General features: G+C 40.0%; 1 protein-coding gene across 1 annotated transcript in view; it reads right to left on the bottom strand.

The window, feature by feature from the left end:
• Nucleotides 1-330: 330 nt before the first annotated feature.
• Nucleotides 331-25,194, bottom strand: part of TWIST2 (twist family bHLH transcription factor 2) — a 37,488-nt gene continuing 12,624 nt past the window's right edge. Inside the window, exon 2 of the mRNA XM_042438808.1 lies at nt 331-1,154. The gene's annotated coding sequence lies outside the window, so the exon portion shown is untranslated. The remainder of the gene's footprint in view (nt 1,155-25,194) is intronic.

Below are 25,194 nucleotides of genomic sequence, written 5' to 3' on the forward strand. Positions count from 1 at the left end.
TAGGCTTGAGCCAGCAACAGGGAACTTGTGGCTTTCTAAATCTTGCAGAACTACAACTAAGTCACCCATTTTATTTATTTATTTATTTATTTATTTATTTATTTATTATTATTGCTTAGGCTGGCTGGGGCTGATGGCTATTGGAATCTAGCTACATCTAGAGAACCACAGACTTCCAATCCTAGGCTGAGGGACTTTTGAACTGATTTTGTTGTTGTTGTTGTTGTTCAGCTTTGTACTTAACTACCTCTTTACTGAAGACAAGATGACTCAGAAGTGCCCCCCGGTGTATCTGAAATAAAAATAATCTCAATAAAAACACATAGCACATTTAATGATACGAAGCGTCTTGAATCTTTATAAAATGGTGTGTGATATTTACCACTTTTAATGTATGGCAATCCACAAATAAATCAAATGTCTGTATCACTTTTTTTTTTTTTAAAAAAATTATGAGCTAGAAAAGCAGTGTACATCCAAACTGTTGCAGTCTTTGGTTTAAAAACATATTAATAAATAAAACAAATCATAAACCTATACATCTGCAGGAGTCATTTTGGAAAAGAGAAAAAACTAGCGGAAGCAAATCAGTATGAAAATGGTGCTAGGGATGTAAAGAGAAGAATCTATATTCCAGGCTTCCTTGGCAGAAAAAAAATGTGCAGAATTTGGAAATTTTGTTTTTCTGAAAAGCCTTGGTCCAGTTTTTTACATTACTATAAACAACATGAGTTTAATTAAACTATACATAAAAAACCACAAAGATAAAATGAAACCCAAAGCATGGATTTCTCAATAATGTGTTCCTGATTTCTTTTTCAAAGTCAAACACACACATGCGTGCATGTACACACTCCCTCTCACACACACAGACTTACATACACAGAGGAAGAGAAAGTGAGCTCCAGAAAATAAACACAAACATGAATAATCTCTTTGTGCATCAGTCCAGTCTCTTGGGGAGAGATGTTGCAACGTATCAAGCCTGTTAGCTTCGACTCTGTGTTACTGTTCTCTCCAAATGCTCTGCACGAGTTCAAGGTGAGGGAAGTCAAGTGGTTCCTTTAGACCAGTTCTCTTGAGGTTATTAAGGTTTCACAAGCGACAAACATGGATACATTTCAGCTCCACTCCAGCCTCCAAAACTGGACAGTCTAAGGGAAAAGAAAGAAGAAAAAAGTCAGATGAATATTGGATGCATTCCAGTCTCTGCGCTCTCTGATTCTTCCTTTCTTTTCCTAGGGTCACAGTTCACAATGTTAAACAAAAATGGAAATGGGAAAAGGCTGTAGTTAGGGCTGTATTAACAAAAGTGTCATCATAGAAGGGACATGGGAGGTAGTGGCAATATTTGGCTCACAACTGTCTCAGTCTCTATTTTGCTCTCACACACACTGCTATTAGAAACATAGGGGATAGCCAAAGGAAGGCTATTTAAGGAAGCAGAGGACAACCATATACAGTACCACTATATTTAAATGGATTTTCATACAGGTTGAATTTCCCTTATCCAAAATGCTTGGGATCAGAAGTGTTTTGGACTTTGGGGGGGATTTTGGAATATTAGGATATACATAATGAGATATTTTGAAGATTGTGCCCAAGCATAAATATAAATTTCAGTTATGTTTCATATATACCTTATACTCATACCTGAAGGTAATTTCATATAGTGTTAATTTGTAATAATTTGATGCATGAAATAAAGTTAGTGTACACTGAATCAACAGAAAGCAAAGGTATCACCATCTCAGCCGTCCATGTGAACAATTTTGGATTTTGGAATAGTTCAGTTTTTGGAATTTTGGATAAGGAGGACTCAACCTGGATCAGAATCTATCTATCTATCTATCTATCTATCCATCCATCCATCCATCCTCCCATAGCAAATTATGTATATAAATTCATTATTTTTTTGCCATCTAATCTTCAATAAAAATTCAGAACTTCCAAGTCTGAATGATTTCTTGGGCACAGAGGACAAATCATATATTTAATTCCCTCCATGGCAATTTATGTGATTTAGGTTTCCACAGTTTTGGTGCATACCATACACCAGATGGATAGACTGAGGCCATGGCCCTGAACCTGCAGTATCTGAGCAGATCTGGTCAGGATAGACGTCTTGGAGATGTTTCATTCAGAGTCACTATGAGTCCAGGTTGACTTGAAGGCAGAGAACATCAACAGTTTAGGTGCCCTGGACTCTGAATGGGTAGAGCTAAAGTTTAAAGACTTCTCTATATTCAGGTTATATGTTTGTAATCCGTAGCAGCAAGACTTCTACTTGCCTTTTCAGAGATTTGGTGAAGCTACATAAACCCTATGCAGTACAAACTTATTACCCATTCATCACGTCTGAAAGGCTTTGAAAGGCATGATGATTGGAAACACACGCCATAGTTGTGTCATTACACTATGCTTGAATCACTACAACCAACAGGGACTTTCTCTGTACAGATCTTTTCATTAGAAGAATAATGAATCTGATTCTGATGATAAACTAGGCTGTGCTGTTCTTCAGGCATGCCCTAAAACCAGAGCTATGCTTTTAAAAAGAAACCAAAGATCTGTTCCTCCAAGGCAATCTGGGAATTCTGTGGCCAGAAAAGCAGGAGTCTGCTCTCTGTATAAGTAACACATATTGAATGCTCTTATAAATGCTTTCCTGATTGCCACAATTTGCGTTGGCATGAATTTTAAGCTGTTCACACCTCCATCCATAAATGATTTGCATGGATGTGGTGGGGGACTTCCCTTCAGGAGACGGGTTTCAGAGGCTGAACAAGGGGCTGCAAACTGAAAAGAGAAAGAGGAAAGCCCTGCTCCATCACCCCTCAGCAATTCCTGGAAGAGAATTTAAAATCCAACTCTCTGGCCTTGTTGGTTGTAGGAAAAAATAGGGAGTTATAGCATGTTCTAGTCATGCTCATTCTCAGTGCAGGAAACACTGAACTAGTTACTCTCCCACAGATTTCAAAGGGTCAAGGTAGATGATATATCATTTTTCCAGAGGTGCTCCCTCAGTTGTTGAAAGATATGTGTTTTTTTTTTGTAGTACATTATTTCCCCCTTTTATTTATTTTGCATCTAGTGTACTTTTTTGTGATTGGTCAGAAAGGGTAAATATGGGCTTAGTTTGCAAGTCTGATTCATTTAGCGCATATTTCTGAGGAAGTCCTATTGTAGGACTGGAAATGGGCTATCTATAGGCAATACCTTAGCATCTAGTTTAACCATATATCTTCACAGTGCATTGCCTATCAATCTCACAGAAAAATATGTGTCTGCCTGATCCAAAATCCTAAGCTTCTTTCCCATTGACTTTGCATGGGAATACACACAGTCTGTGGCCCACCATTGGCCATGTTGGGTGGAGAATTTAATTTACAAGCTTTGCAGATATGACATTAAGTCTCCTTTTTGAGGCAGAACTGACTTAACTCAGATTGTAAATATGCATAATTGCTTCCTCCCACAAAGGAAAGCTCCCATTTAGACTCCTACCCCGCTGCTCCTCCTCTGCATCCCCTACCCCCACAGTTATTATTTATCTAATTACAATGACATTCTGCAGAAAAGCCAGGGTTTGGCTTCCAGCCCTGGAGCACTTTGAAGATCTTCAAAGTTTGGCATAGGCTGAGTAGCGCAATGCCTGTCAGCTTATGTGCAGATACAAGGATTGCAACAGGCACTGCAGGGAAGAAAAGGCACACAACACCCTTTAATCAGTTTTGCAAATCTGCATCATGTGCATTCAGAAATCCCTTCTTTCCCCTAAGCTTAAATGGATCAGTGCAGAGGTATCTGAGACTTTTGGGCGGAGTGCTTAAAAGAAGATAAAGACATTGCAAAATGTAACATTAGTAGAAACTAAAACACACAGTTTTTGCCATCTGAAATCCAAGATTCAGCTGGCTATTTTTGAAGCCAGACAAGAAATTTAGCCCTCTGCCTCTCTTGGCACCCTTTTCCTACTTACTGCCATTCCTAGCCCTGCACAAGAAATCCTCCACATCTGAAACTAAATTGGGTTTTCAAATTAAAAGACATCCAGATTTTGTTCGGAAGTGGCTCATATATTCAAAAGTGGTTCAGAACCCAAGCCCTCAGTTGAACCTCAGATACTGTACTTGTTTAAACAAAATCACAGACTGTTTTCTATCCTAAACATTAAAATCTGATTGGAAAAGTAAGAATAGGCAGTACTTCTGGAAGATGAGCAGAATCAGGCTTTGGTATGTTTTCACAATAAAGGAGTGAATCTCTTTTCTAGATGCCCATTTAATGTGGATTTGGCAAGTAAGTATTTGCGGGCAATCATACAATTTGTCTAATATACACACTGAAACCAACTAAATGTCATGTTTCTTTCCTGCCCCGCTTTTCTCATCACTCCAATCCTGTTGAAATCTGACTCCCTAAAACAACTATTGGCACAAACGTCTCAGCACTGAAGTAAACCAGAACAAATTAAAACCCATTTACATTTGTTGTCCAAACATCCAAATCACAGCGGGATGTTGTATAAGAGAGGGTACGGCTTTCTGGGAAGTAAAGTATTAATGAGTTGGTTTTTTTTTAAAAAGGATAATTTAGAACTGCGTAGTGGTATGACTATTCACAGCACAACATCACTGCAATGCTCCCAAAGAAGCAGGCAGCTTAGAAACCACAGGCTTTTCTCCTGCCCCCTCCTCCTTTTCTGTGGGAGCCCAGTGAAATTGCAACCACTCCCATGACAAACCATTACACATACAATTGATACCACCAAGAAGATTTTGGCCTAAATCAACAAGTTAAATAATGAACACCTCATGCTCAGATGCGCACCTTAATGTGTTGGATGGACCGAGTGTGAAAGGAGGCAGCCAGAGCAGTAAAAGTGGAATAGCCGCACTAAAAGAGTGTAGTGCAGTAATCTTGTATGTAGTTTTTTTTGCAGATGCCAGCCCCAGATGCTGCTGAAACGTCAGGAATAAACTCTTATAGAACATGGCCACATAGCCTGAAAACACCACAAAAAACTATGGATGCTGGCCATGAAAGCCTTCAACTTCACAATCTTGTATGATTTTATCATAACCGCATCTATGGACATCTCTGCAAGTTCTGTTGCTCACTTGTGTCAGCACTGTAAATAAAGGTGGAGTTGATGATGCAGGTATGGTTGAAACACTTTCAAGAGGCAGAGCTTTATCCTGGTTTATCCCGGGTTTATCTGCAACGGTTATCCACACAGCCAACAATGTGAATCTTTCAGGAAAACTAAAAAACAAAAAAACCCCAAAAACCTGAGATCAATTATCCCAGATTTTGTGGCTTTTTTTTGCTGCCAACCCCAAACTTAATTGGATGTATTCAAAATTCAAAACATAGATACAACCCATGTTCTTCTGTGATTATTTACACCATCTAAGTAATACTGTCAGGAGACCAGACTTCATCAAGAGTCAACATTCCTACCAGGGTCCCACAAGGCAGCAGGGTCAAAGTGAAGACACCAGACCAAAAGGCACCCATTCTTTTCAGGTGTAATGGCTGCATCTGCAGAAAAGAACTGATAGCTCCATTGCTGAGAAGATCCAGAAGGGAAGCTACTGGGCAGGTGCAGCAGGAGGAGATGACATTGGTGGAGGATCTCCTAGAAACAATACCAATGGCACTTTACCTAACGCCTGCTAGTATTGCACAGACGAAGGCACTTGTAAACTACATCTGAATGATGAGACATTCCAAAAGGAAGCAAGACACAGCGCTGGAAGAGAAGACTCCCAGACTGGAAGGCACTCAACAAACTACTGGGAAAGAACGAAGGGCGAATATCAATAGCTTCATCTCTAATGATGCATCTGGACTTGAGCCAAAAGGACATTCAGCTGCTGATGTGCCCAGATATGAAAAGATAGTCTGAAGCTGTGCAATGCATTTAACATAGAATGTGAGAAGCATGAATCTGGGGAGCTAGAAACTGGAAAACAAGAAGCAGAATGCATAAACGTTGCAATGTTTGATGTGAATGAGCTACAGTAAACAGGACCGTGGCATTTACAATCAGATAATTACATAACGTTTCATTCAGGAAGTGGCAATCTAAGGAGAAATGAGGTTGCATTAACAGTGAAGGAGGAAGTAGCAAAACAAAGTAGGAGGTATAATACAAACTCTCGCCAAATAATATCAATAAGAATCCAGGAAAGACATATCAGTGTAACTAAAATCCAAATTTATACTCCAAATACACAGGCAGAAGAGGAAGGAAACAGTCTATATAGGCATCCAGGAAGAAAATGATCAGACAGCAAAATGGGACATGTTGATAATCACTGGTGACTGGAATTCAAAAGTAGGTAATGAAGAAAAGAGGAGGCTGCCCGACTTACTAGGCCGGCCTGGTTGAAAAAGCAAAAGTTTCATTAGTATCCTGAATGAAGCTATTCATAGATTTGTACGTAGGGACAAAGAGAACAACCATAATAATCAATGCAAAGAAATACAATAAGATTGTTAATAGCAGGGTGTCTTGGATGTTTCTCATTCACAGTCACCTTAAGTCCAAAACCAACATCATGGCACATAGCGACTACAATAAAATAGCAAGTTACTGCTCTTTCATGACTCTGCCTAAAGATAGGCCAATGGGCTTTATTAGTGAATTTTAAATGAGGAACGTTTTTTAAAAGAGAGAAAAGAAAGCAAACTATTATCTAATATAACTGGATGCTAGGTTCTTTCAAAGAACAAAAACTGCCCTTCTTTATTTGGGTGGATACATAAAACTCTGAAACATCATGATCTCAGAAGAAATTACTGCTATTATAACAAACCTGGGAGGGTACGTGTTACTGAACCTTTTCTTAAATATCAGATTTTCTCTACTGTTTTCTTTACCAAAATCATGCTCAAAAGGAATCATGTCAACACACAAGTTAGAGTTGAGGTGGATCTCTTTTACTCTGTTTTGTATAAGAATCTTAGCATCAATAGGGGATATACTTGTTACATGCTCCTTTTTAAAAAAATGCTACGTCTTGCAGCTCTTGTCTTTCCTATCTGGAATTCTGAATCCCTATTGTCTTGCATGCTGGGCCAGAGCCTAGGCTGCCTGATCTCATCCTGTCCTCTCCTTGCAGTATCTGTCTCAGAGCACACAGACTAATAAATCACCCCACACTCTCTCATTAGAGGAAAGAAAAGTTTGGCTAAGTTTGGACGATACCTCTTCCCTCCCAGAGAAGAATAATTACAAAATGCAGATATGGCACGTGTGGACAACTGACTCTTTTTCCCTCGTTGGGAGATGGGAAATCAGCTGTGGTCAATTTTCATTTCTGCTTTCTCAGACTTCCTTGAAAAAAGGTGTGTGGCTGCATGTAGCTAAAAACAACAACAACAACCAACATTCAACTATTAAAAATATAAACCAGTGGTGGGCAACTGCATGGGTACCAACCCCACAAGTCTTCCTAGAAAGAGGCACAAAACCTTCATTTTCCTCTGGGGTCCCTCTCAAAATGATGACGGAATGGGATGTCACAACACTTATTATCATTTTGAGAGAGACTGTAGAGGAAAGCAAATACATTTCAGGATCGTGGAGTGTTCCGAGTTATTCATAGGGCTGAGCTGGGGGCATTTCCCTTGTTTTTTTTTTTTTTTTTGGGGGGGGGGGGCTTTTTGTATGATTTTGGGACAAAAACCGCCTGAAAATTGTGCTGAATACACACACACACACACACACACAATTTGGAGGGCTTGGTGGGGGAGATTGGCGGAGAGCTTCAGGGGCCACAGAAATGGAGTCAAGGGCCCAAATGCGATCCACAGGCTATACCACTCCAACCTCTGCTTTAAACTCTCCACTTGAAATAGTCAATGGTGCTTCAGAAACACAGTTTATTGAACAAATGGTATAGCATATATTGTGGCTAAGAGATCATCTGTAAATCAAGATGATCTCAGTTCCCACCATACCTGTTTGTTCTGTGTTCATTCTGCCCTTGGGCACACCTTTTTCTTTCTCTCAGCATCAGCACTGCCATCCACAACAGAGGAATAATAATGATAATAATAATAATAATAATAATAATAATAATAATAACAACAACAACAACAACAGCAACAACAACAACAACAGTCTAATGAATTATTGTAAAGGAGGGCTGAGAATTGTGTGCTGCTGGACTGCAACTCCCAGCTTTCCTCGCCATGAGTTATGCTGGCAAGGGCTGCTGCGAGTTGCTGTCCAAGAACACCTGGATGGCTACATGATTCCCACCCCTGTTGTAAAGATTTTAAAATTATCTACACAATGCATTGAAATGCTAAAACTCTACAACTCTAAGAAAAATAACTCCCTTAAAAATAATATAAATAAATGGTCAGAAGGAAGTCAATTTCACCAACCTCAAAAACTATTCCCCAACCTCAAAAACCATACTTCCAGGTTCAAAAAAGCCCTTCTAATGTAGATCCAAGAAACCAATGTAAATATCAGCCCCCCCAAAAATGGAAGAGAGTCCACTCATAGAGAAAAAGTGGATGAAGAGGCAACAATAATCTGCAATACCTAGAAAAAAAGGAAATGCACTGTGAGGGCTCATCTGTCTTTAGACCAATCTGGAACGGGTCTCTGCCATTAGATCTGTGCTCTTAGGCTGTATGTTTAAATATTACAGATAGTGTATGGACTTTCTAAGACACTTGAGCTTAAACTTGCTAGACATTATTTGTGTCTATAGCACAATGTTTACTATATGAACACTGGTTTTTATTTCGATAATTTTATATTTTGATTCTAATGAATCACTCTTGTTGTTGGCCTGACAATCCTTGCCTCTGGCTTGTTGATCCTTCTTTAAAAGAGTGCTAGTTCAGTGTGGCAGTCACTGACCACTCTAAATTTCTTGCATGTGTTTGGGTTGAATATATTAATGTGCACATGCATATCAATTGGCACACCTAGTAACATTGAGCCTAAACACACAGGCCAAAATAAAGCTGCTTTGGGTCACTTTGGAGGTATGCTGTTTAAACGACACATTCATCTTAAGAGGTCAAAAGATGCGCCAAAGCTGTGCTCCAGTCCTTAGGACTGGAGCATGGCTTTGGCACAGCTTCCAGCCTCTTAGGATGCATGCATCATTTAAACAGCATACCTCCAAAGTGACCTGAAGCAGCTTTATTTTGGCCTGTCTGTTCAGGCCCATTGACTTCTAGATGGGTAAAATATAGGAAGAGGAGGTGTCTTCTCTATTGGGTTTCTCCATATCACCCTGTCCTTGACCAACATTAATTGTTCTTATAGCATGGTTCATATCATGCAACAAAAATCCAGTCAGAAAGGTTGCATGAGCCATATGCCCAACTCAAAAATTCTGACCAGAGTAGACTGGGTTGTTGTGGCTGCCAAGTGACTAAGGGCTCTTCCAGACGGGACACATGTATCTGGTAGCATTTGTTACTCTATATCTTTCTTTTTTTTTTTAAAAGAAAGATATTTCTCCAATCATAGAACATTTCAAGCTTTATCCTCCTCTTTTCCACTGTATTTGAATTTTTTCGTTCTTATGCCAAAGGCATTTTTTGGTTCAAATAGATGCATTTGGTCATTACACAAATTATGGCAATGGAAGTTGGTTTGTCCAGTCCTCCCCTCCCCTCCTTATTTTCTGTATATTTACATCTTTTTCCTCATTTTCCTCCTGTTTATGCCTTTAAAAAAATCTCTCTGGAACCCTAGTGGAAAATCACAATGGTTGGAAAGATCAATACTTGCACAGCCTAGTCAGTTTCAGCATGCTGGGAAAGGTACTGTACATGGAGAGAGAAGGACATTGCATAGGAGATCATCTTTCCAAGCACAGAAGCCTCCTGCTTTTATGCTAAGGCATTAGAGTTGTTAAAAAAAAACCTTCCAGATTTATAGTGCCAAAAGGGTAAATTGTACACACAAGCAGTCATTTCCTGTGTGACTTGAAGCATTAGATTGGAAGAGGCTGTCTGCAGAGGGACTGTGAGTGCCTCTCTAAGAAAAAAGAACAAAGCAAAGTACCATTACAGTTTGCCATTTTAGCAAAATTGTTCTAGAGGGGGAGAAAGGGAGAAATGGAGAGGATGCCAGAAGGAGGCCATTTGAAGGAGACAGCAATTTGAAAATGCATCTGAGGGGTTTAAGGGGGTTGGACACACACTCATCTAATGTCATAGTCCACAGCACAAGTACCCATACGTGAACTGAAGTGTGCTAACTTTCTGTTATTTTTTTTTAAAGTCAAGAGAGTGTTTGGATGGAGAAATATCAAGACATCTCACAAAGCATCGTTAAATGGTACATTATAAATTGGCACAAATAACTAGTCTGGACAAGTTCTTTGCTAGTGAGCTGACTGGGGATTTGAACAGTTGCCAGTGAAGGTGTTCCAAGTGCTGAAGACCCATTATATCATGGCACTACGATGGAGAGGGTGAGCCCTTGGTAGCCCACTGTTTGCAAGATAATTTGCAGATACTGTCACCTGCATTTGTTCTGAATGGAATACTATGCTGTCAGGATCTTTGACTTTATCTCTGCCCACTACTTATTCAATTTACGAATGGTATGTTCCAAGAATTTGTGCAGTCCAAGGATATGGATGGGACCCCTACAAAGGGTCAGCCAGTTGTGTACTAGAACCTTGTCTTTCCTGGCCGATTAAGTGGGTATAGAGTGGTAATATGACATCTTGCACAAGCATTGCTGAGACCTTTGCTGTTGTTATTTTAAGAAGAATGCATCTATGAAATCTGAATCTAGCCATGTTGAATAATTCCCAACCAGTGCTCTTGTTTTGGGGTACATTGTTCTAGTGTGTAGTAGTTCCCGAGCTCCAGATGTTGCTGGGTGATACTATCTACAGCAATTTCAGTTGAGATCATCATCATCATCATCATCATCATCATCATCATCATCAATTTCCGTATATAGCACTATCAATGTAAATGGCACTTTAAACACAAGTAAAAGATCAACAACAAACCCCCCCTCCAAAAAAACACCCACACACACATAGTTTCTTACTCTCAGGCTTGCAATCTAATGAAGATATTACATAAAAGGAAAAGGAGATGGCAGTGGGGAGGGGAATCAATGACTTTATTACACAAGCCTTTTAAATCAGTATTAAACCTGGATAATAGTGTTATCACACAACATTGCCTCCAAATCATTGATCCTGTTTTATTGCCATTGATGGGGAACCCCCATCAATAAGCTCCCAATTGCACTGCCTTTGTAGATTCAGCTCCAGTGGCCTTTAGTACTATCAGGCATGGTATCTTTCGCAACCACCTGGCTGGAGGAATTACTTGTGGACAGTTCTTCCCCCTTTTTAAATTTTCTGTGACAATTTGAAGAAATTAAAAACCTTATTTCAAATGTATTGTTTTTAAGTCATTTTTCCAATAAAGCATTGCAAAAGAGAATATGAAAATATCATACATAGTAATCCCATGATAAAACAATGATAAGAGTACAGTATAAAAGGGGACAATTAGAATAACAACAAATGAGAGGTTTTAGCTCACCCAATGAATTGAAATATTCTAATGTGAGTGAAATCAGAAAGCAATCAATGTTAAATATTAGATTAGAGCAGGGAATCATAGTCATTTCTGCATAATGCAATTGTGAGGAATGGACCTTCAGGCTCTCAAGGATGAAGGACTTTTTAAAAAATGCTGTCAGAAGAGACTCATATTCATGTTCTCTTTTTGCATAAAAACATTCTCATTCCGATCTCTGCAGTGATCCTCCTCTTCCCACAAAATCCATTTGGGACTGTGCATGCTCATTGGGAGAACGTTGGATAGCAGTTGCAAAGGAAATTGAACAACAGGGGAAGTGTTATAGTCGGAGAGAGTGCGGCCATCTTCTAGCTGCTTGCCATCAAAAATGTCTCCAGCCTTGTGAAGAGAGGATAAACTCCAACATCAGCTTGTACCTCATTCTAGTCTCTTCATGCATGCAATATGTGCATTTCCCCTCCCTCATACATGTTCACTCAGTGTCTGACCATAGTTTCCAATGTTTCTGCATAAGTAAATCTGGATATGAGGGGGGATTTCTCTGTGAAGTTATGAACTCAGCTATTTAGACCTTCCACACTACACAACGATAATGCTATGATTCCACTTTAGATGCCTTGGCATCTAATCCTGGGATTGTCCATTGAGGGAGGGGCCTTTGAAACCCTCAACTGGAGAATCCTCTTCTGGTACCTCTGACCAAACTACAAATCCCAGGAGACTTCCAGAGGAGGCAGCCATGGCAGTTAAAGGGGAATCACAGCACTATAGGCTTCTTCTAGATTACATGACTTCTTGCAGTACAGTTCCTTGAAGTATGCCAGTCGTTGTCCCCTCTGCATCCACTCATTCCATTGTTTCTGAGGGTTGCTTGTTGCAATGACTTGGATATGCTTTAGAGGTCTTCCAAATTGGGTTGTAGTTTGCTGAGATGGTCATATTGTTTGATGGGCAAAATAAAATTAGAGTGCAAATAGTCCAGAACAACAGAAACATTATTTGGACACACACATGTGCCCTGATTTGGAAGAGACTGCCTCAGTTAATCTTCTGTTGTCCCACTTTTCCAGCTGCTTTTAAATGTCCCAGTTTCTGCCCCCCTCCATCGCTCACTTTCCCCTTTTTCCTCACCTTACTTCAGTGGTTGCAAACTGAGTATAAACTGCAAAAACAGCTTGCACTCACTTAACAGGAGGGAGAGGAGAGGACAGAGTCTTGCCCTTCCCAGTAGATTTACACAAAAGCAAACTGCTGCAGCCTTTCCCAGCTTGTGTGTTCCTCTTTGTTAATCATGATGCCATCTGACCACACTTTGATGTTGCCTGACCACGCTAGCCCAACTGTCTTCTCCGAAATGTCGGAGGGTATGTAGCAACAACCCCATAACACCTTTTCCCCATCTTGAGGAACCCACAGTTGCATAATGTGAAATTCCAATAGACCCAGCTGTGTGTGTGTACGTATGTGTATATGTGTGAACATATGCATATATGTGTATGCCCACACAGGACAATTACAAGAATTCAAATTAACATGCATAGATGAACTGGATGCATGGAATGGAGCATGTTGATCCCCATCATCTCTTTGGTTAGTGTAAAGCGGTGCCACTTATGTTGTATGGCACTGCCTTACATTAACATGAGTGCTTAGGTAAAGTATACATTCAACAGTTATACCAAGAGAGCACAGTGCTAAATATCCCATGTTGCACTGATGTCTGAGGTAAATCTGCAACTATGGAAGCCATTAGGATTAGAGTGCTAGGATGTGGAAGATAAATACCTTACAAAATGGCATAGTGCTCTTAAAAGTTGTCACCGCTTTTCTTGGTGTAAGGTAGCTTCACTCTGTCAATATACTGCTGCCATTCTATTGATTGGTTGCACCAGTATGAAAATTGGCCCAGAAATTTGAACTGACTTCTTGGCCTATAATTGCATTCTTTGCATACTGCTAAAAGGTTTCTGTCAGAAAATCTTACCCTTGGGTCTCTTAAAATGCTGCTGAAAGTACAGTATTTTGATTTCAGAATGGTCCAAATTACAGCAGTTACAAAACTGTATCAAAAGCAGGTATGCCATGGGCAGTTTCACACAATACATGAAGGACACATTCAGATTGCTTGAGAGAGAGAAAGAGAAAAAGAAAAAAAAAAGAGAGAGAGAGAGAGGACTGCTGCTAATAAAAGAGAGAGAGAAGAGAAGGAAAATCATGACACTCACAGGGCTTGTTCCAAATATGATTTAAAGTGAATTGCTGATCAGGTTACATGCCCGTCATTCCCATTTGAAACTGGTTCCGATCCTACTTTGATTGATTTCTGTCACAATAAAGTGAGGCAAATGCAAAAAACAACAACATTTTTTCCCAGACACTAGTTTCCTAGTGGTTCTTTTGAAAAGAATAGTTTCTGAAGCGTGTTCAACAACAGGGAACGACAGATCTGAATCTCATCATTCTGGAAGGGAGGAACTAATGGCAGAGGGTTATTTAAAATCCCTCCTTAGTTTTTGGTATATCCACCATGCCCTCTCTCTCAGCGCTGCCTTTGTGCTTGTGGTGTGACCTATGGGCACATGGGTTTTTTAAAAAATAAAATAAAATTGATAGAAGATTCGATTCATTGATTTTGCAAATACTTGCAATAAGTGAGGCAAGTAGTTGCAAAACCACTGAATCGAATCTTCTATCAATTATCTATCTATCTATCTATCTATCTATCTATCTATCTATATACACATATATACACTGATGACATAAAGATGATTGATATGAATTTTGAAGTGGTGCAAACTAATGAGGATGACAATCATGCCAAAAAAAGAAGTGATTACAAATGGATAATGAAAAGATCCACTTTCATAGTGGGAATGACAGACCTTTGGGAACTGATTTACCTACACAGAGCAAAGGCGAATTGCAAACCGGTTTAAATGTAAGTGGGAATGGGCTCACAGTGAAGTTGGTTTTCAAGCCAATCTGAGCAAGTTCCCTTTCCCATGGGATACACCCATTTTTTGCTCCAGACTACTGTACCAGGGTTCAATTCCCTGCTCAGCCATAGCAACCCACTTGGTGAACTTGGGCAGGTAAACATGATCTCAGCCTCAGAGGAATGCAATGGCAAACCTCCTCTGAACAAATCTTGAAAAGAAAACCCCAAGAGAGGTTCGCCTTAGGGTCGCCATAAATTGGAAGTAAGTTGAAGGCACACAACAATAACAACAGCTGTGACTGAAACTGAGGACCATCCACAGCTGGCAAAAAGCACCTTGTCACTTGAGACTCCAACAAAGCTGTAACCACACTCCCATGGGAAAGTGCAAATGCCTTCTTTTCTCTCCAACTCTGAAAACAATCTATCCAGCAGCACGTCCATTTGCTATTATCCAGTTGTCATTCCTTGGTATTGTGTCTTATCAGTGTGTAGAGGGAAATGGAGATGTTTACTGGGTTCTCTGACCCATGGACCTTGGCAGACATGTTCAGAAACTATAGTCCCATTGACATGGGGAGGTTAGGAGTGGTGAGACTGGGGCTGGAGCATAAGTTCCTGCCTCCCTCTAAACTATGGGTGGGCAAAGTGTCCTTCCAGAGCTGCATATGCACACTGTAGTCCTCCATACTCCCTAGCTAGCCCTTTTTCTGGGCCAAAAGGAAAGGACACATTGCCTCTTCCAGAAGCCTGCAGAGCAGTGGTTTACCTGTGGGTTCTGTGCAGGAGGGGAGGGAGGTTGCATTGTTTGACACAAAAATGCCAATTTTTCAAAAACATAAATTCACCTTTTGTTTTGTTTAACAATTCATGTGGAGCCAAATGGGTCACAGGGTAGTGAAAGTTGCAGTTGCTCACCCATTCTCAAAACTTTTGTAAGACCTAACACCTGAAAAGGGCTTATTCCATTACCATAGCCAGGCACTGTTTCATTTCTCACAATAGTCACACCCAAAGGACGGGGGTGTCACAGTATGAGCACAATTGATGATGTAGTTATATTACCCAGAAAAAGCAGGGATGGACTATGGGAGATGAATGAAGACTGACTGTTTTGATGGACTGTCTGACCTCTGTTCTCTCTCCTTGTTTTCCTAACCCACTTTAGTCATTTTTATCTTCAGCTAAATGTTACCTCAAGCAACATCCAGCCCAGATGATCTCTAAAGGCTTTTGGAGGAGCACTTTTTATGGCTGGAGTCATTCAGGATCCTTACCCTCCCAGGCCAGGAAAAAATGAGTCAGACAGAAGAAGAGGGAGCAGTGGCCCTTCCACACTATGAAATTGTATCATTATGATTCCACTTTAATTGTCATGGCATCAACTTATGGAATCCTCCTTGGGTTGTTAGTTTGGTCAGAGGCACCAGAGGAGAAGCTGAGGCTTCCAAAGGCACCTCTCTCAGTGGTCAACCCCAAGATGCCATGGGATGTTGCCATGGCAGTTAAAGGGGAATCGTAGTGCTGTAACTGTGTAGTATGAAAGGGCCCTATAGGACTCAAAGCAGATGGTCTCTTAGGGTTTCCCCTCAAGGCTGCGCCCTCCTTTCTACTAACTCTAGTGAGATGTACTTAGCAATCTAGGCTGCAGAATTAATGCATTTTGACACCAATTTAAATGCCATGGCTCAGTGTTATGGAATTTGTAGTTTTGTGAGATATTTAGCCATCTCTGTCAGAGAACTCTGGTGCCACAATAAAACTACATATCTCAGGATCCCATATGATGGAGCCGAGAAGTAGTTCAAGCAGTGTCAAACTCAATTAATTCTGCAGTGTGTCAGAAGCCCTTGATATCTTGCAGTTGGAGCCTATTAAGGCTGCAGAGCATAAGAATTAGCCTTGTTCCATTTTGTTTGCTGCCTGCTCCCTCATCCCTCAGACTACTAGGTATCACATTTCAAAAACTGGAGGAAGATCTCTATCAGCTAAAATGTGATAACTACGTGATGTTACCTACTTTAAATGTTAACAAGTTATGGTGATTGCTCTTAATAATACAATAGATAATACTTGCTAGAATAATAATGAGCATGAAAGAACTAGAATTGTTGAATCTAAGCCTTACAAATGCTACTCTTAGTTCCACTATTCAGATTTTTACTCCACATCACTTCATTTTCCCTGTTCACCCAGACCTAGGGGACATACCCTGACATCCTACACATGCCAGCAGATCAAAGATGATCACATCCTTTCCAAGAACAGTGCAATTTTAGTTAACAGCACATGGAGGACTTAGAAATTCCAGCCCCAAGGTCATGCAGCTGACAAAATAGCCTATGAATTAGAATACTATTTAAGAGGTTAATTTCAAATGTTTCCATGAACTTTGGATTTGGTTAGAGGAAGGAATGGGGCAGTCAACACCAGAAAAGCTTTTATTAGAGAATTCATTTTTCTGTTCAGAGTACTATTCATTGACACCTACCCCGAAACAAACAGATGCCATCATATACCGGAATGGGCAGTATATGACAGTCCTACAAACTGACCACTGGACAATTGTCAGTGGTCGAAAGAGCCTCTTCTAGTTGGCACCATTCGTACAAGTTGCTTGTAAGGGACTAATTGTATTCCTAAGCACACTCAGAAGTAGGAGTACAGCTCAATTAAGCCTTAGCTATACCAAGGAAATAGCAATTGTTAAAGCACAGTGGATCACAGGGGAGAAGGTGGGAAGAGTTTGGAAAATTACTTTTTAAAAGTAATTATTTACAGTTCCAGCATCTCCACATAGGCAATATGCTATCATAATCGTTACATTTTAAAGAATTAATTAATCTAGTGGCATCCTGTTCATGAATCATGATGACATAAGTGGGATTTATACCATCACAACTCACTTTTTGGGTCATGGTGGTGGGTGGAATTCTCTTCTCCAAAATCTTCTCTCCCACAACCCACTTTGTAAGCAGTGCAGTCTGTACAACATAGCCTTTCCATGTTGTTAGAGACCAGTGGAATCAGAAAGGGATGTTTCAAGCTACAGTCAGCCCACCATATCCACAGATTCTGCATTCATGGAATCAACCATCCATGGCTTAAAAATACAGTGCACCCATGCCATAGGCGGGTGCACCATAAGCAGCTTTCAGCTTATGCTGAAACTGCGCTGTAATACAATGAATGGCATGTGTGTCAGTGGTGCACATGCTGCGCTGCAAGCACAAGCCCCATTGTATTCAATGAGGCTCGAGCATACAAGGTTTTTTGCCTTACATTGGTGTGTGTGTGTGTGTGTGTGTGTGTGTGTGTCTGGAACAGATCCCCTGCAGAAGGTACGGGTCCTCTGTATTCAACATAAACAACAATAAATCCAATAAGCAAACCTTGATTTTGCCATTTATATAAGGGATACCATTTTATCAGACCATCTGTATATAATGGGACTTTAGCATCCATGGATTGTGGTATCCACTGGGGCCCCCAGAACCAAACCCTAACAGATACCAAGGGCCCAGTCTATTTTCTTGTAGCTGGACATATTGTGCAACCTGCTTAACCTGTACAATCTGCTTAAGATGAGTTTAGAGTCAATACTCATAGTCCAACTTAGAGTTGAGCTTGGCATCAAAACCTGTTTTGTACAACAACTGCCCAGCCCCTCCAGTCAACATGGTCCATTGGCTTGAATCTTAAATAATGTCCTACTAGGGCAGTGGTTCTCAACTTTTCTAATGCTGCAACTCTTTACTACAGTTCCTCACGGTGTGGTGACCCCTAACCATAAAATTGCGGTTTCTCGGTTTCTAAGACCATCGGAAATATGTGTTTTCTGATGGTCTTAGGTGACCTGTGTGAAAGGGCTGTTCGACCCCAAAGGGTCGTGACCCATAGGTTGAGAACCTCTATACTAGAGTTTATAAAAGGAAGTTTCCTGCCTCCCCCCCCCCTTGCTGCCTCCTATACTTTTTAAAAAGAGCTCTACAAAGGATTGGCAACTCTTTGGAATAATCTAGGATGGTGAATAGGAGGCTGCTTTGGGGAGAAAGAGGTGTGAACCTTTCCTTTCATTAATGTCTTTACATTTGGGGCCCTTTCACACTATGCACTATACTAATATGATTCCACTTTAACTCCCATGGCAGCATCCTGTGGAATCCTGCAACTGGCCATTTCAGTAGAGGCCATCATAATTCTCAGCCAGAGAGCTCCTCTTGTGCCTCTGACTGAACTACAAATCCCAGGATTCCAGATGATGCAGCCATGGCAGTTGAAACAGAATTATAGTGAATCACTGTCCAGTGTGACAGGGCCTGGATCCATGTCCAGTTTGGAGCGATTTCCTCTTCCTCAAACAGTCCACCTCACTCTTTCCCTATATTGTTCAGAAGACTCCCCCAAAAACCCAAGTTGCTGCTGGAGGGGAGCACATAGACAGACACATAGGAAAATCTGGGTGGGAAGCTTTCCTTCCATGAATGTCCTTAATTTTACCAATATAGAAAGTAAACAGTGAATTTTGCACTGGATTGTGGCCACTCTGTATCATGACAAAACAAGTAAGGGAAGCCAAACTGGAAAATTGGCTTCTGCATTCTGACTGTCTGATGGAGGAAAACAATTGAAGTTTATTGTGTTCTGTCTCCTTCGAGTGTTGGCATACGCAGTCTGAAAACATCCCTTTTCAAAATGTTGGTTTGATCTACTTCCTTCTCGCTTTTCAGAAATTATGACAAAGGGTGCATTTAAAAACAACAACAACAATTTCCCCATTTTATTCCCACGTTTTGACATGGTCATGAAAGAAAGGCCACAGGGTAGGAAAAAAGCTTCCACCAAAATAAAGAAGGCATTATCGTTATTTTGAATGAGTCAATGAACATGGGGCATGATTCAGTCAAGGTTGTCTCAGTCTGAGCTGAAATTATTCTGATGGAAAAAGATGTAAGCCTGTGTTTAACTTTCACAGTGAAATGAATTTAACTTCAGGTGCAATCTTATACCTGCCTACTCAGAAATAAAAATCCCACTGTTAAACAAGGCATTCTCCTAGGCTCGATCATAATCTTTTATGGACAAAATGACCCAGATGGAGAGGTCCCTGTCCCTCCATTCTCATAATTAGAACTATCCAATATTTACACATTTTTGTTTTCAAACCAAAAGTAGTGCTTTGAAGAAGCTAAATCTCATCCTGTAGAAGTCTGAAAAGAAGTGAGAATCAGTTGCAGTTCGCCACCACTGTTTCCTCACTGGACTGTTGCTTCGTTTCCATTTCCTTCCTATAACTACTAGAGCCAAATGTACCAGGTGCTAAAAATGCAACTTAGTCCTTTTATTAACCTCCACATATGTATGATGCTCACTTCCCCCTACACCAGTCTCAGATCTTTTCTCTGCCTGAAAATTATTACTCAGCATAGAACCAAAAAAGTTTTAATAGGAACCAAAGCCTTTCATGGCCAGCATTTGTGGCTGGTGAAACGTCAGGAATAAACTCTTCTAGAACATGGCCACATAGCCCGAAAAACCCACAAAAAACCTTTAATAGGAGATCTTAAAAATTATCTTGACTTTGCTTTACATTCTTTGTGTCTGCATGTTTCATCTCCTATGTTTGAATTGGGATCTCCCAAATCTGAGGTCTTTTTTTTTACGTATTTAATTTATATACTGCTGTTATCCCAATATGAGACCCAAGGTGATGAATAATACACACACACACACACCATAGAAAGCACATAAAATAAAATAAAAATTTATTGCTGTAATAATATTTATTTATTTATATATTTTACTTAAAATTATTGGAGTTTAATATGAATTAAAAATGAAATCTAGCTAAAGAAATGTTTAATTTTTAAATATATTTCTCCTACATATATTTACACACACACACATATGCACACACATATATATCTCATAACTGTCATCATAACTGTCACCCTAACTACAGTGATGGAGCTCTGTCATCATAGTTATGGCATTCCTAAATTCACCTTCAAAATCTGGTAGTGCCTTGACTGAAGCATTTCTGAGGCACTGGAGATTGGGATGCTGAGAAATGACATCTACAATGCTCTCCTGGTTGGGGAGTGCCTTGAGAACAGTGAGCTGTAGAAAGCTCCTTGGAGTCCTTCCACAGCTCCTTGTCCCAATGTGCCCCACGGCCAAGAGCCCACTGCAGATGTCATTTCCCAGCACCCTGAACTCCAGCATCTTGGAAACATTTCAGTCAGGGCACTGCCAAGCTATGAAGGTAGGTTTTTGTGGTCACACACAGTAATTCATGACCGTAAACATGAATCTCCAGCAGGTACAATATCGTATGTCCAGCTTACAATATTGTAACAGCTGAACAAGACACCAGCAAAACGTTTTTATAAATTAAGCTGATAATTCAATTAAAACATTTAATACAGTTTAAAACACATTCAAAGCATAGCAAAGATTTTAAAAAACACCACAGCATTCCCCATTAAAAGACCCTTCTACCACCACCAATGAAAATCTGAAAGCCTGTTGAAATAAAAAGGGCTTTGTGTATAGTGGGCTCTTCGTATCTGCTGGGATCTGGTTCCAGGACCCCTGTGGATACCAAAATCCATGAATAAGTCCAATTATATACAGTGGTGTAGTAAAACATTGGTTGTTGTTGTTAACTGCCCTTTAGTTGGGCCTGACTCATGGTGACCCTGTGGATGAGACATCTTCTAGATCCCCTGTCCTCTATTGTTTTACTCCCCTTTCTTAATCTTCTTCTGATATCCTGGCTGCAGTCTTCCTTGCTGTCAGTGTTTGATCCCAGGTATGAGAACTCTTTTTCCATTTCTATTTCCTCATTGTCTAGTTTGAATATGTGTAAGTTCTTGGTGGTCATTATTTTCTCTTTATTTAACAGTAAGCCTGCCTTTGCACTTTCTTCCTTGATCTTCCTTAGTAGTTTTTCCAGATCTGTGAGGTTTTCTGCCGGTACTAGGGTGTCATTTGCATATCTTGGATTGTTGATATTCCTTCTTCCTATTTTCACTCCTCCTTCTTCTGTGTCCAAGCCTGCTTTCCTTACAATATGTTCTGCATACAAGTTGAACTGATAGGTGAAAGGACACAAAAAACTAATGATACATTCTTCTCTGACTCCTTTGTCAATTGGGAACCATTCTGTTTCTCCATGTTCTGTTCTGACAGTAGACTCTTGTCCTGAGTACAGATTCCTCATCAGGACTATCAGATGTGTTGGCATTGCCATGTATTTAAAGGCATTCCATAGCCTCTCATAATCTATGCAGTCAAAAGCTTTGTTATTGTCTATAAAGCACATGCTGATTTTCTTTCGAAATTCCTTGGTGTGCTCCATTAGCCACTGTATGTTTGCAATTTATTATTATCATCATCATCATCATCATCATCATCATCATCATCATCATCATCATCATCATCCCACCTTCTTCCCAGTACATGGACTCAAGGTAGCTAACAAAATTTCAAACAGTCCAAGTTTAAAAAACAATTAAACAGTTTACTATGTCCCACCCCTCTTACTGGCACTTTATCCACACTTCAGAAATAATCCAGGTTGACATTATTTTAAATGTCATGGCTCAATACTATGGAATTCTGGGAATTGTAGTTTCATGAGACATTTAGCCTTCTCTGTCAGAGAGCTCTGGGGCCAAAACAGTTCCCAAAATTCCATAACATTGAGCCATAGCATTTAAATTGGCTTCAAACTAGATCATTTCTGCAGAGTGGATACAGCCTGGAACAATAATAACGGTTTAGTTTAAAGATTTTCATTGTCAGTTGCTTCTTTTTATTCACTTTGTTTTATTGTGCAAGAAATGCCATTCAGAAACAAACCCTTCAATCAATATAAGTTCAAACAAAATAACTCTGAGAGTCCTTGGTGTGTTTTATTAAGTATAGTCTACATATATTCAGGTCGAATGGGAATAATAAGCAGTAAAATTGTGTTTTATTGAAAAATGTAGACCAGATCAAAGCCTAATCACTTTGGATTCTTAATGTTGGAAGGCATTAAAACATGGTTTAGCTGGCTTTCTAATGCATAAAATAATATTTTGCAGTATTAATATAATTAGCAGGAGTTCATTTTTAAAATTAAAACAATGCAAAAAACAAAACATTGCTTTAAACAAAAATAATGGTATAAACCAAAAAAGCCAGGATTTTTTAAATAAAAAGACATGATTACTAATGCTATTGTAAATGCTCTGGGATTTTGCGATATAGGGTGGGATAGATTTTTAAAAAATAAAAAATGATAATAGAATAAAAAATAACTAGAGATTATGCTAACACAACTCACCACCAGGATTCTAACTATAGAGGTACACCTAAAATTTGATATAGATTTGATGGTGGGAAGGCAAGGTAAAAGCCACAATTTTAAAATTGCAGAATTTGTTTTATTCTTTCCTCTTTGTTTTCATTCTTCCATGGTGTTTTTGTTTTGTTTTGTTTTGTTTTGTTTTGTTTTTTTTGGAGAGGTAGTGCTTGTGTTGTTTGTCTCCCAGTTGATTTGTCTCCAAAGAACAATGCATGACTCTCCTTCCCCTGTTACCTGTTGCAATGTGTGCGTTTGATGTTCTCTACTTTCTTGCTTGGATTTCTACAGGTGAAGCCTTTTGGAAAAGCCTATTAATACTACTACACTTGCAGCACTACAGAATACTTTTATCCATTCATTCAGTTTATCAGTGAACCAATAACAAGAATTCTCTAGGCAACTTGCAGTGTAAAATGCAACATGTCTCTGGATGAAAAACATTCAATATGCTCTAATTGCCTAACACATTTTTAGAACTCCATAAAGTACACCAAAACACAGTAGTATTTTGTGGGCTGGTTCAAAGAACTCCCCTGAACAGGAAAAGCCGAGATGACAGTGTCAATGAATTCTGTTCTACCTTTGGCCTGTTACAGACAGCCAAAATAAAGCTGCTTTGAGTCACAGTGGAGGTATGATGTTTCAATGATGCATGCGTCCTAAGAGTCCAGAAGTTGCACCAAAGCCACGCTCCAGCCCTAAGGACTGGAGCATTGCTTTGGTGTGGCTTCTGGAGTCTTAGGATGCATGCATCATTGAAACACCATACCTCCACTGTGACTCGAAGCAGCTTTATTTTGGCTGTCTGTAACAGGCCTTTGTATACTTAGTATCAAGGAATGAATAATAGTTTTAAATAAAACAAATGGTAAAAATAATTGAGAAAAAACACAAGAGACTATTTGAAACACACACACACACATACACACACACACACACACACAAACACACAGCTGCCATAATACTGTGGGGAAATAATGTGGTCTGGGTTGTATGCAAAGGCAACCAGCAGCTATTTCCACAATTGTTACTGTAATCTTCCCATCTGTTGCAATTGTAGGAATAGATGTGGCACGTCTTCAGGTTATCCCTGGAAAGTGTGTCATCCAGGAGAGCCTAAAGCAGTTCAGGTACTGGAGAAATAGACCGTGTGACCAACATCTATAATAAACAGACCTGACCTGGATACAAAGCGCTTTGTGTCAATGGCCTGTTCTGCATGGGCGGAAAGTATGTGCATGGCACGTACTAGGGTTAGAAAGGGGCGTCTTTTCCGGACGCCCCTAACCCTAGTACGCGCCGAGCATGTACAAAATGGCAGCACCCATTCTACATGGGCGCCACCATTTTGATGTAGTGGACGCTTAGCGTCCACAGGCCACGCCACGGAAATGACGATGCGAGTGTGCCATTGGCACCTTGCAGCACCATTTCCACGGCGCAAAAAGAATCCCCTTTTTGGGGCTTCTTTTTCGGCCGCTGGGAAGCCTTGCCGTCTGGAGGCTGAGGCTTCCCGATGGCGGAAATGGAGGCGCCGGCAAACCACCCTTTTTGGGTGGTCTGTAAAGCACCTTTGATAGCCTTTTGCAATTCTTCCTGCCTGTTGTGATATAACTGTGACAGCCTGTCACAATCTCTATGCAAAAAAAGGCATATGAGATTCCTTGAATTGTCTGTTTACCCATATAATGCCAGAATATTCTGGTTGCTTTAGTATGACATACTAAAGCATCACCTGTTTGGTGTGGTATAAAGTCTGTTCATTTTAGAAGCCCTCAATACATGCTTGGCCTATTGGGTAATTGACTAACACCCGGAAATTAGGTAATATAGGCTGAGTCTTCCTAATCCAAAATGCGTGGGACTGTAGGTGCTTTGGATTTTTTTTCTTTTCAGATTTTGAATATTTGCATATACATAATGTGATAGCTAGGAGATGGGACCTAATTCTGAACATGAAATTCATTTATACTACTGTACTTATATACATAGTATGAAAGTACTTTTATACATAACATACACTGAACCATCAGAAAGCAGAGGTGTTACTATTTCAGCCACTACCACTTCTAAATGTAGCAAAGTTCCAAGACAGTGCTGTATATGTGCCGTTTCATTTGAACAGCACCGAGGAATGACAGCACAGTTTCTCTATATTCATCATAGACAGTGCAGTTTACCCCAAATAAACATAGATAGGATGGTAGTGTTAGGGTGACTGAGGAACATTTCCTTTATTGACAGGATAACAGAGGAAACAAACAAGTATTCCAACAACAAACATGCACTCGGGTAGCATATTCTTCAGAGCAACTCGTTCAGCCTCCTTTCCTGA

This window comes from Sceloporus undulatus, chromosome 1, assembly GCF_019175285.1.
Source record: "Sceloporus undulatus isolate JIND9_A2432 ecotype Alabama chromosome 1, SceUnd_v1.1, whole genome shotgun sequence".
Classification (NCBI taxonomy): domain Eukaryota; kingdom Metazoa; phylum Chordata; class Lepidosauria; order Squamata; family Phrynosomatidae; genus Sceloporus; species Sceloporus undulatus.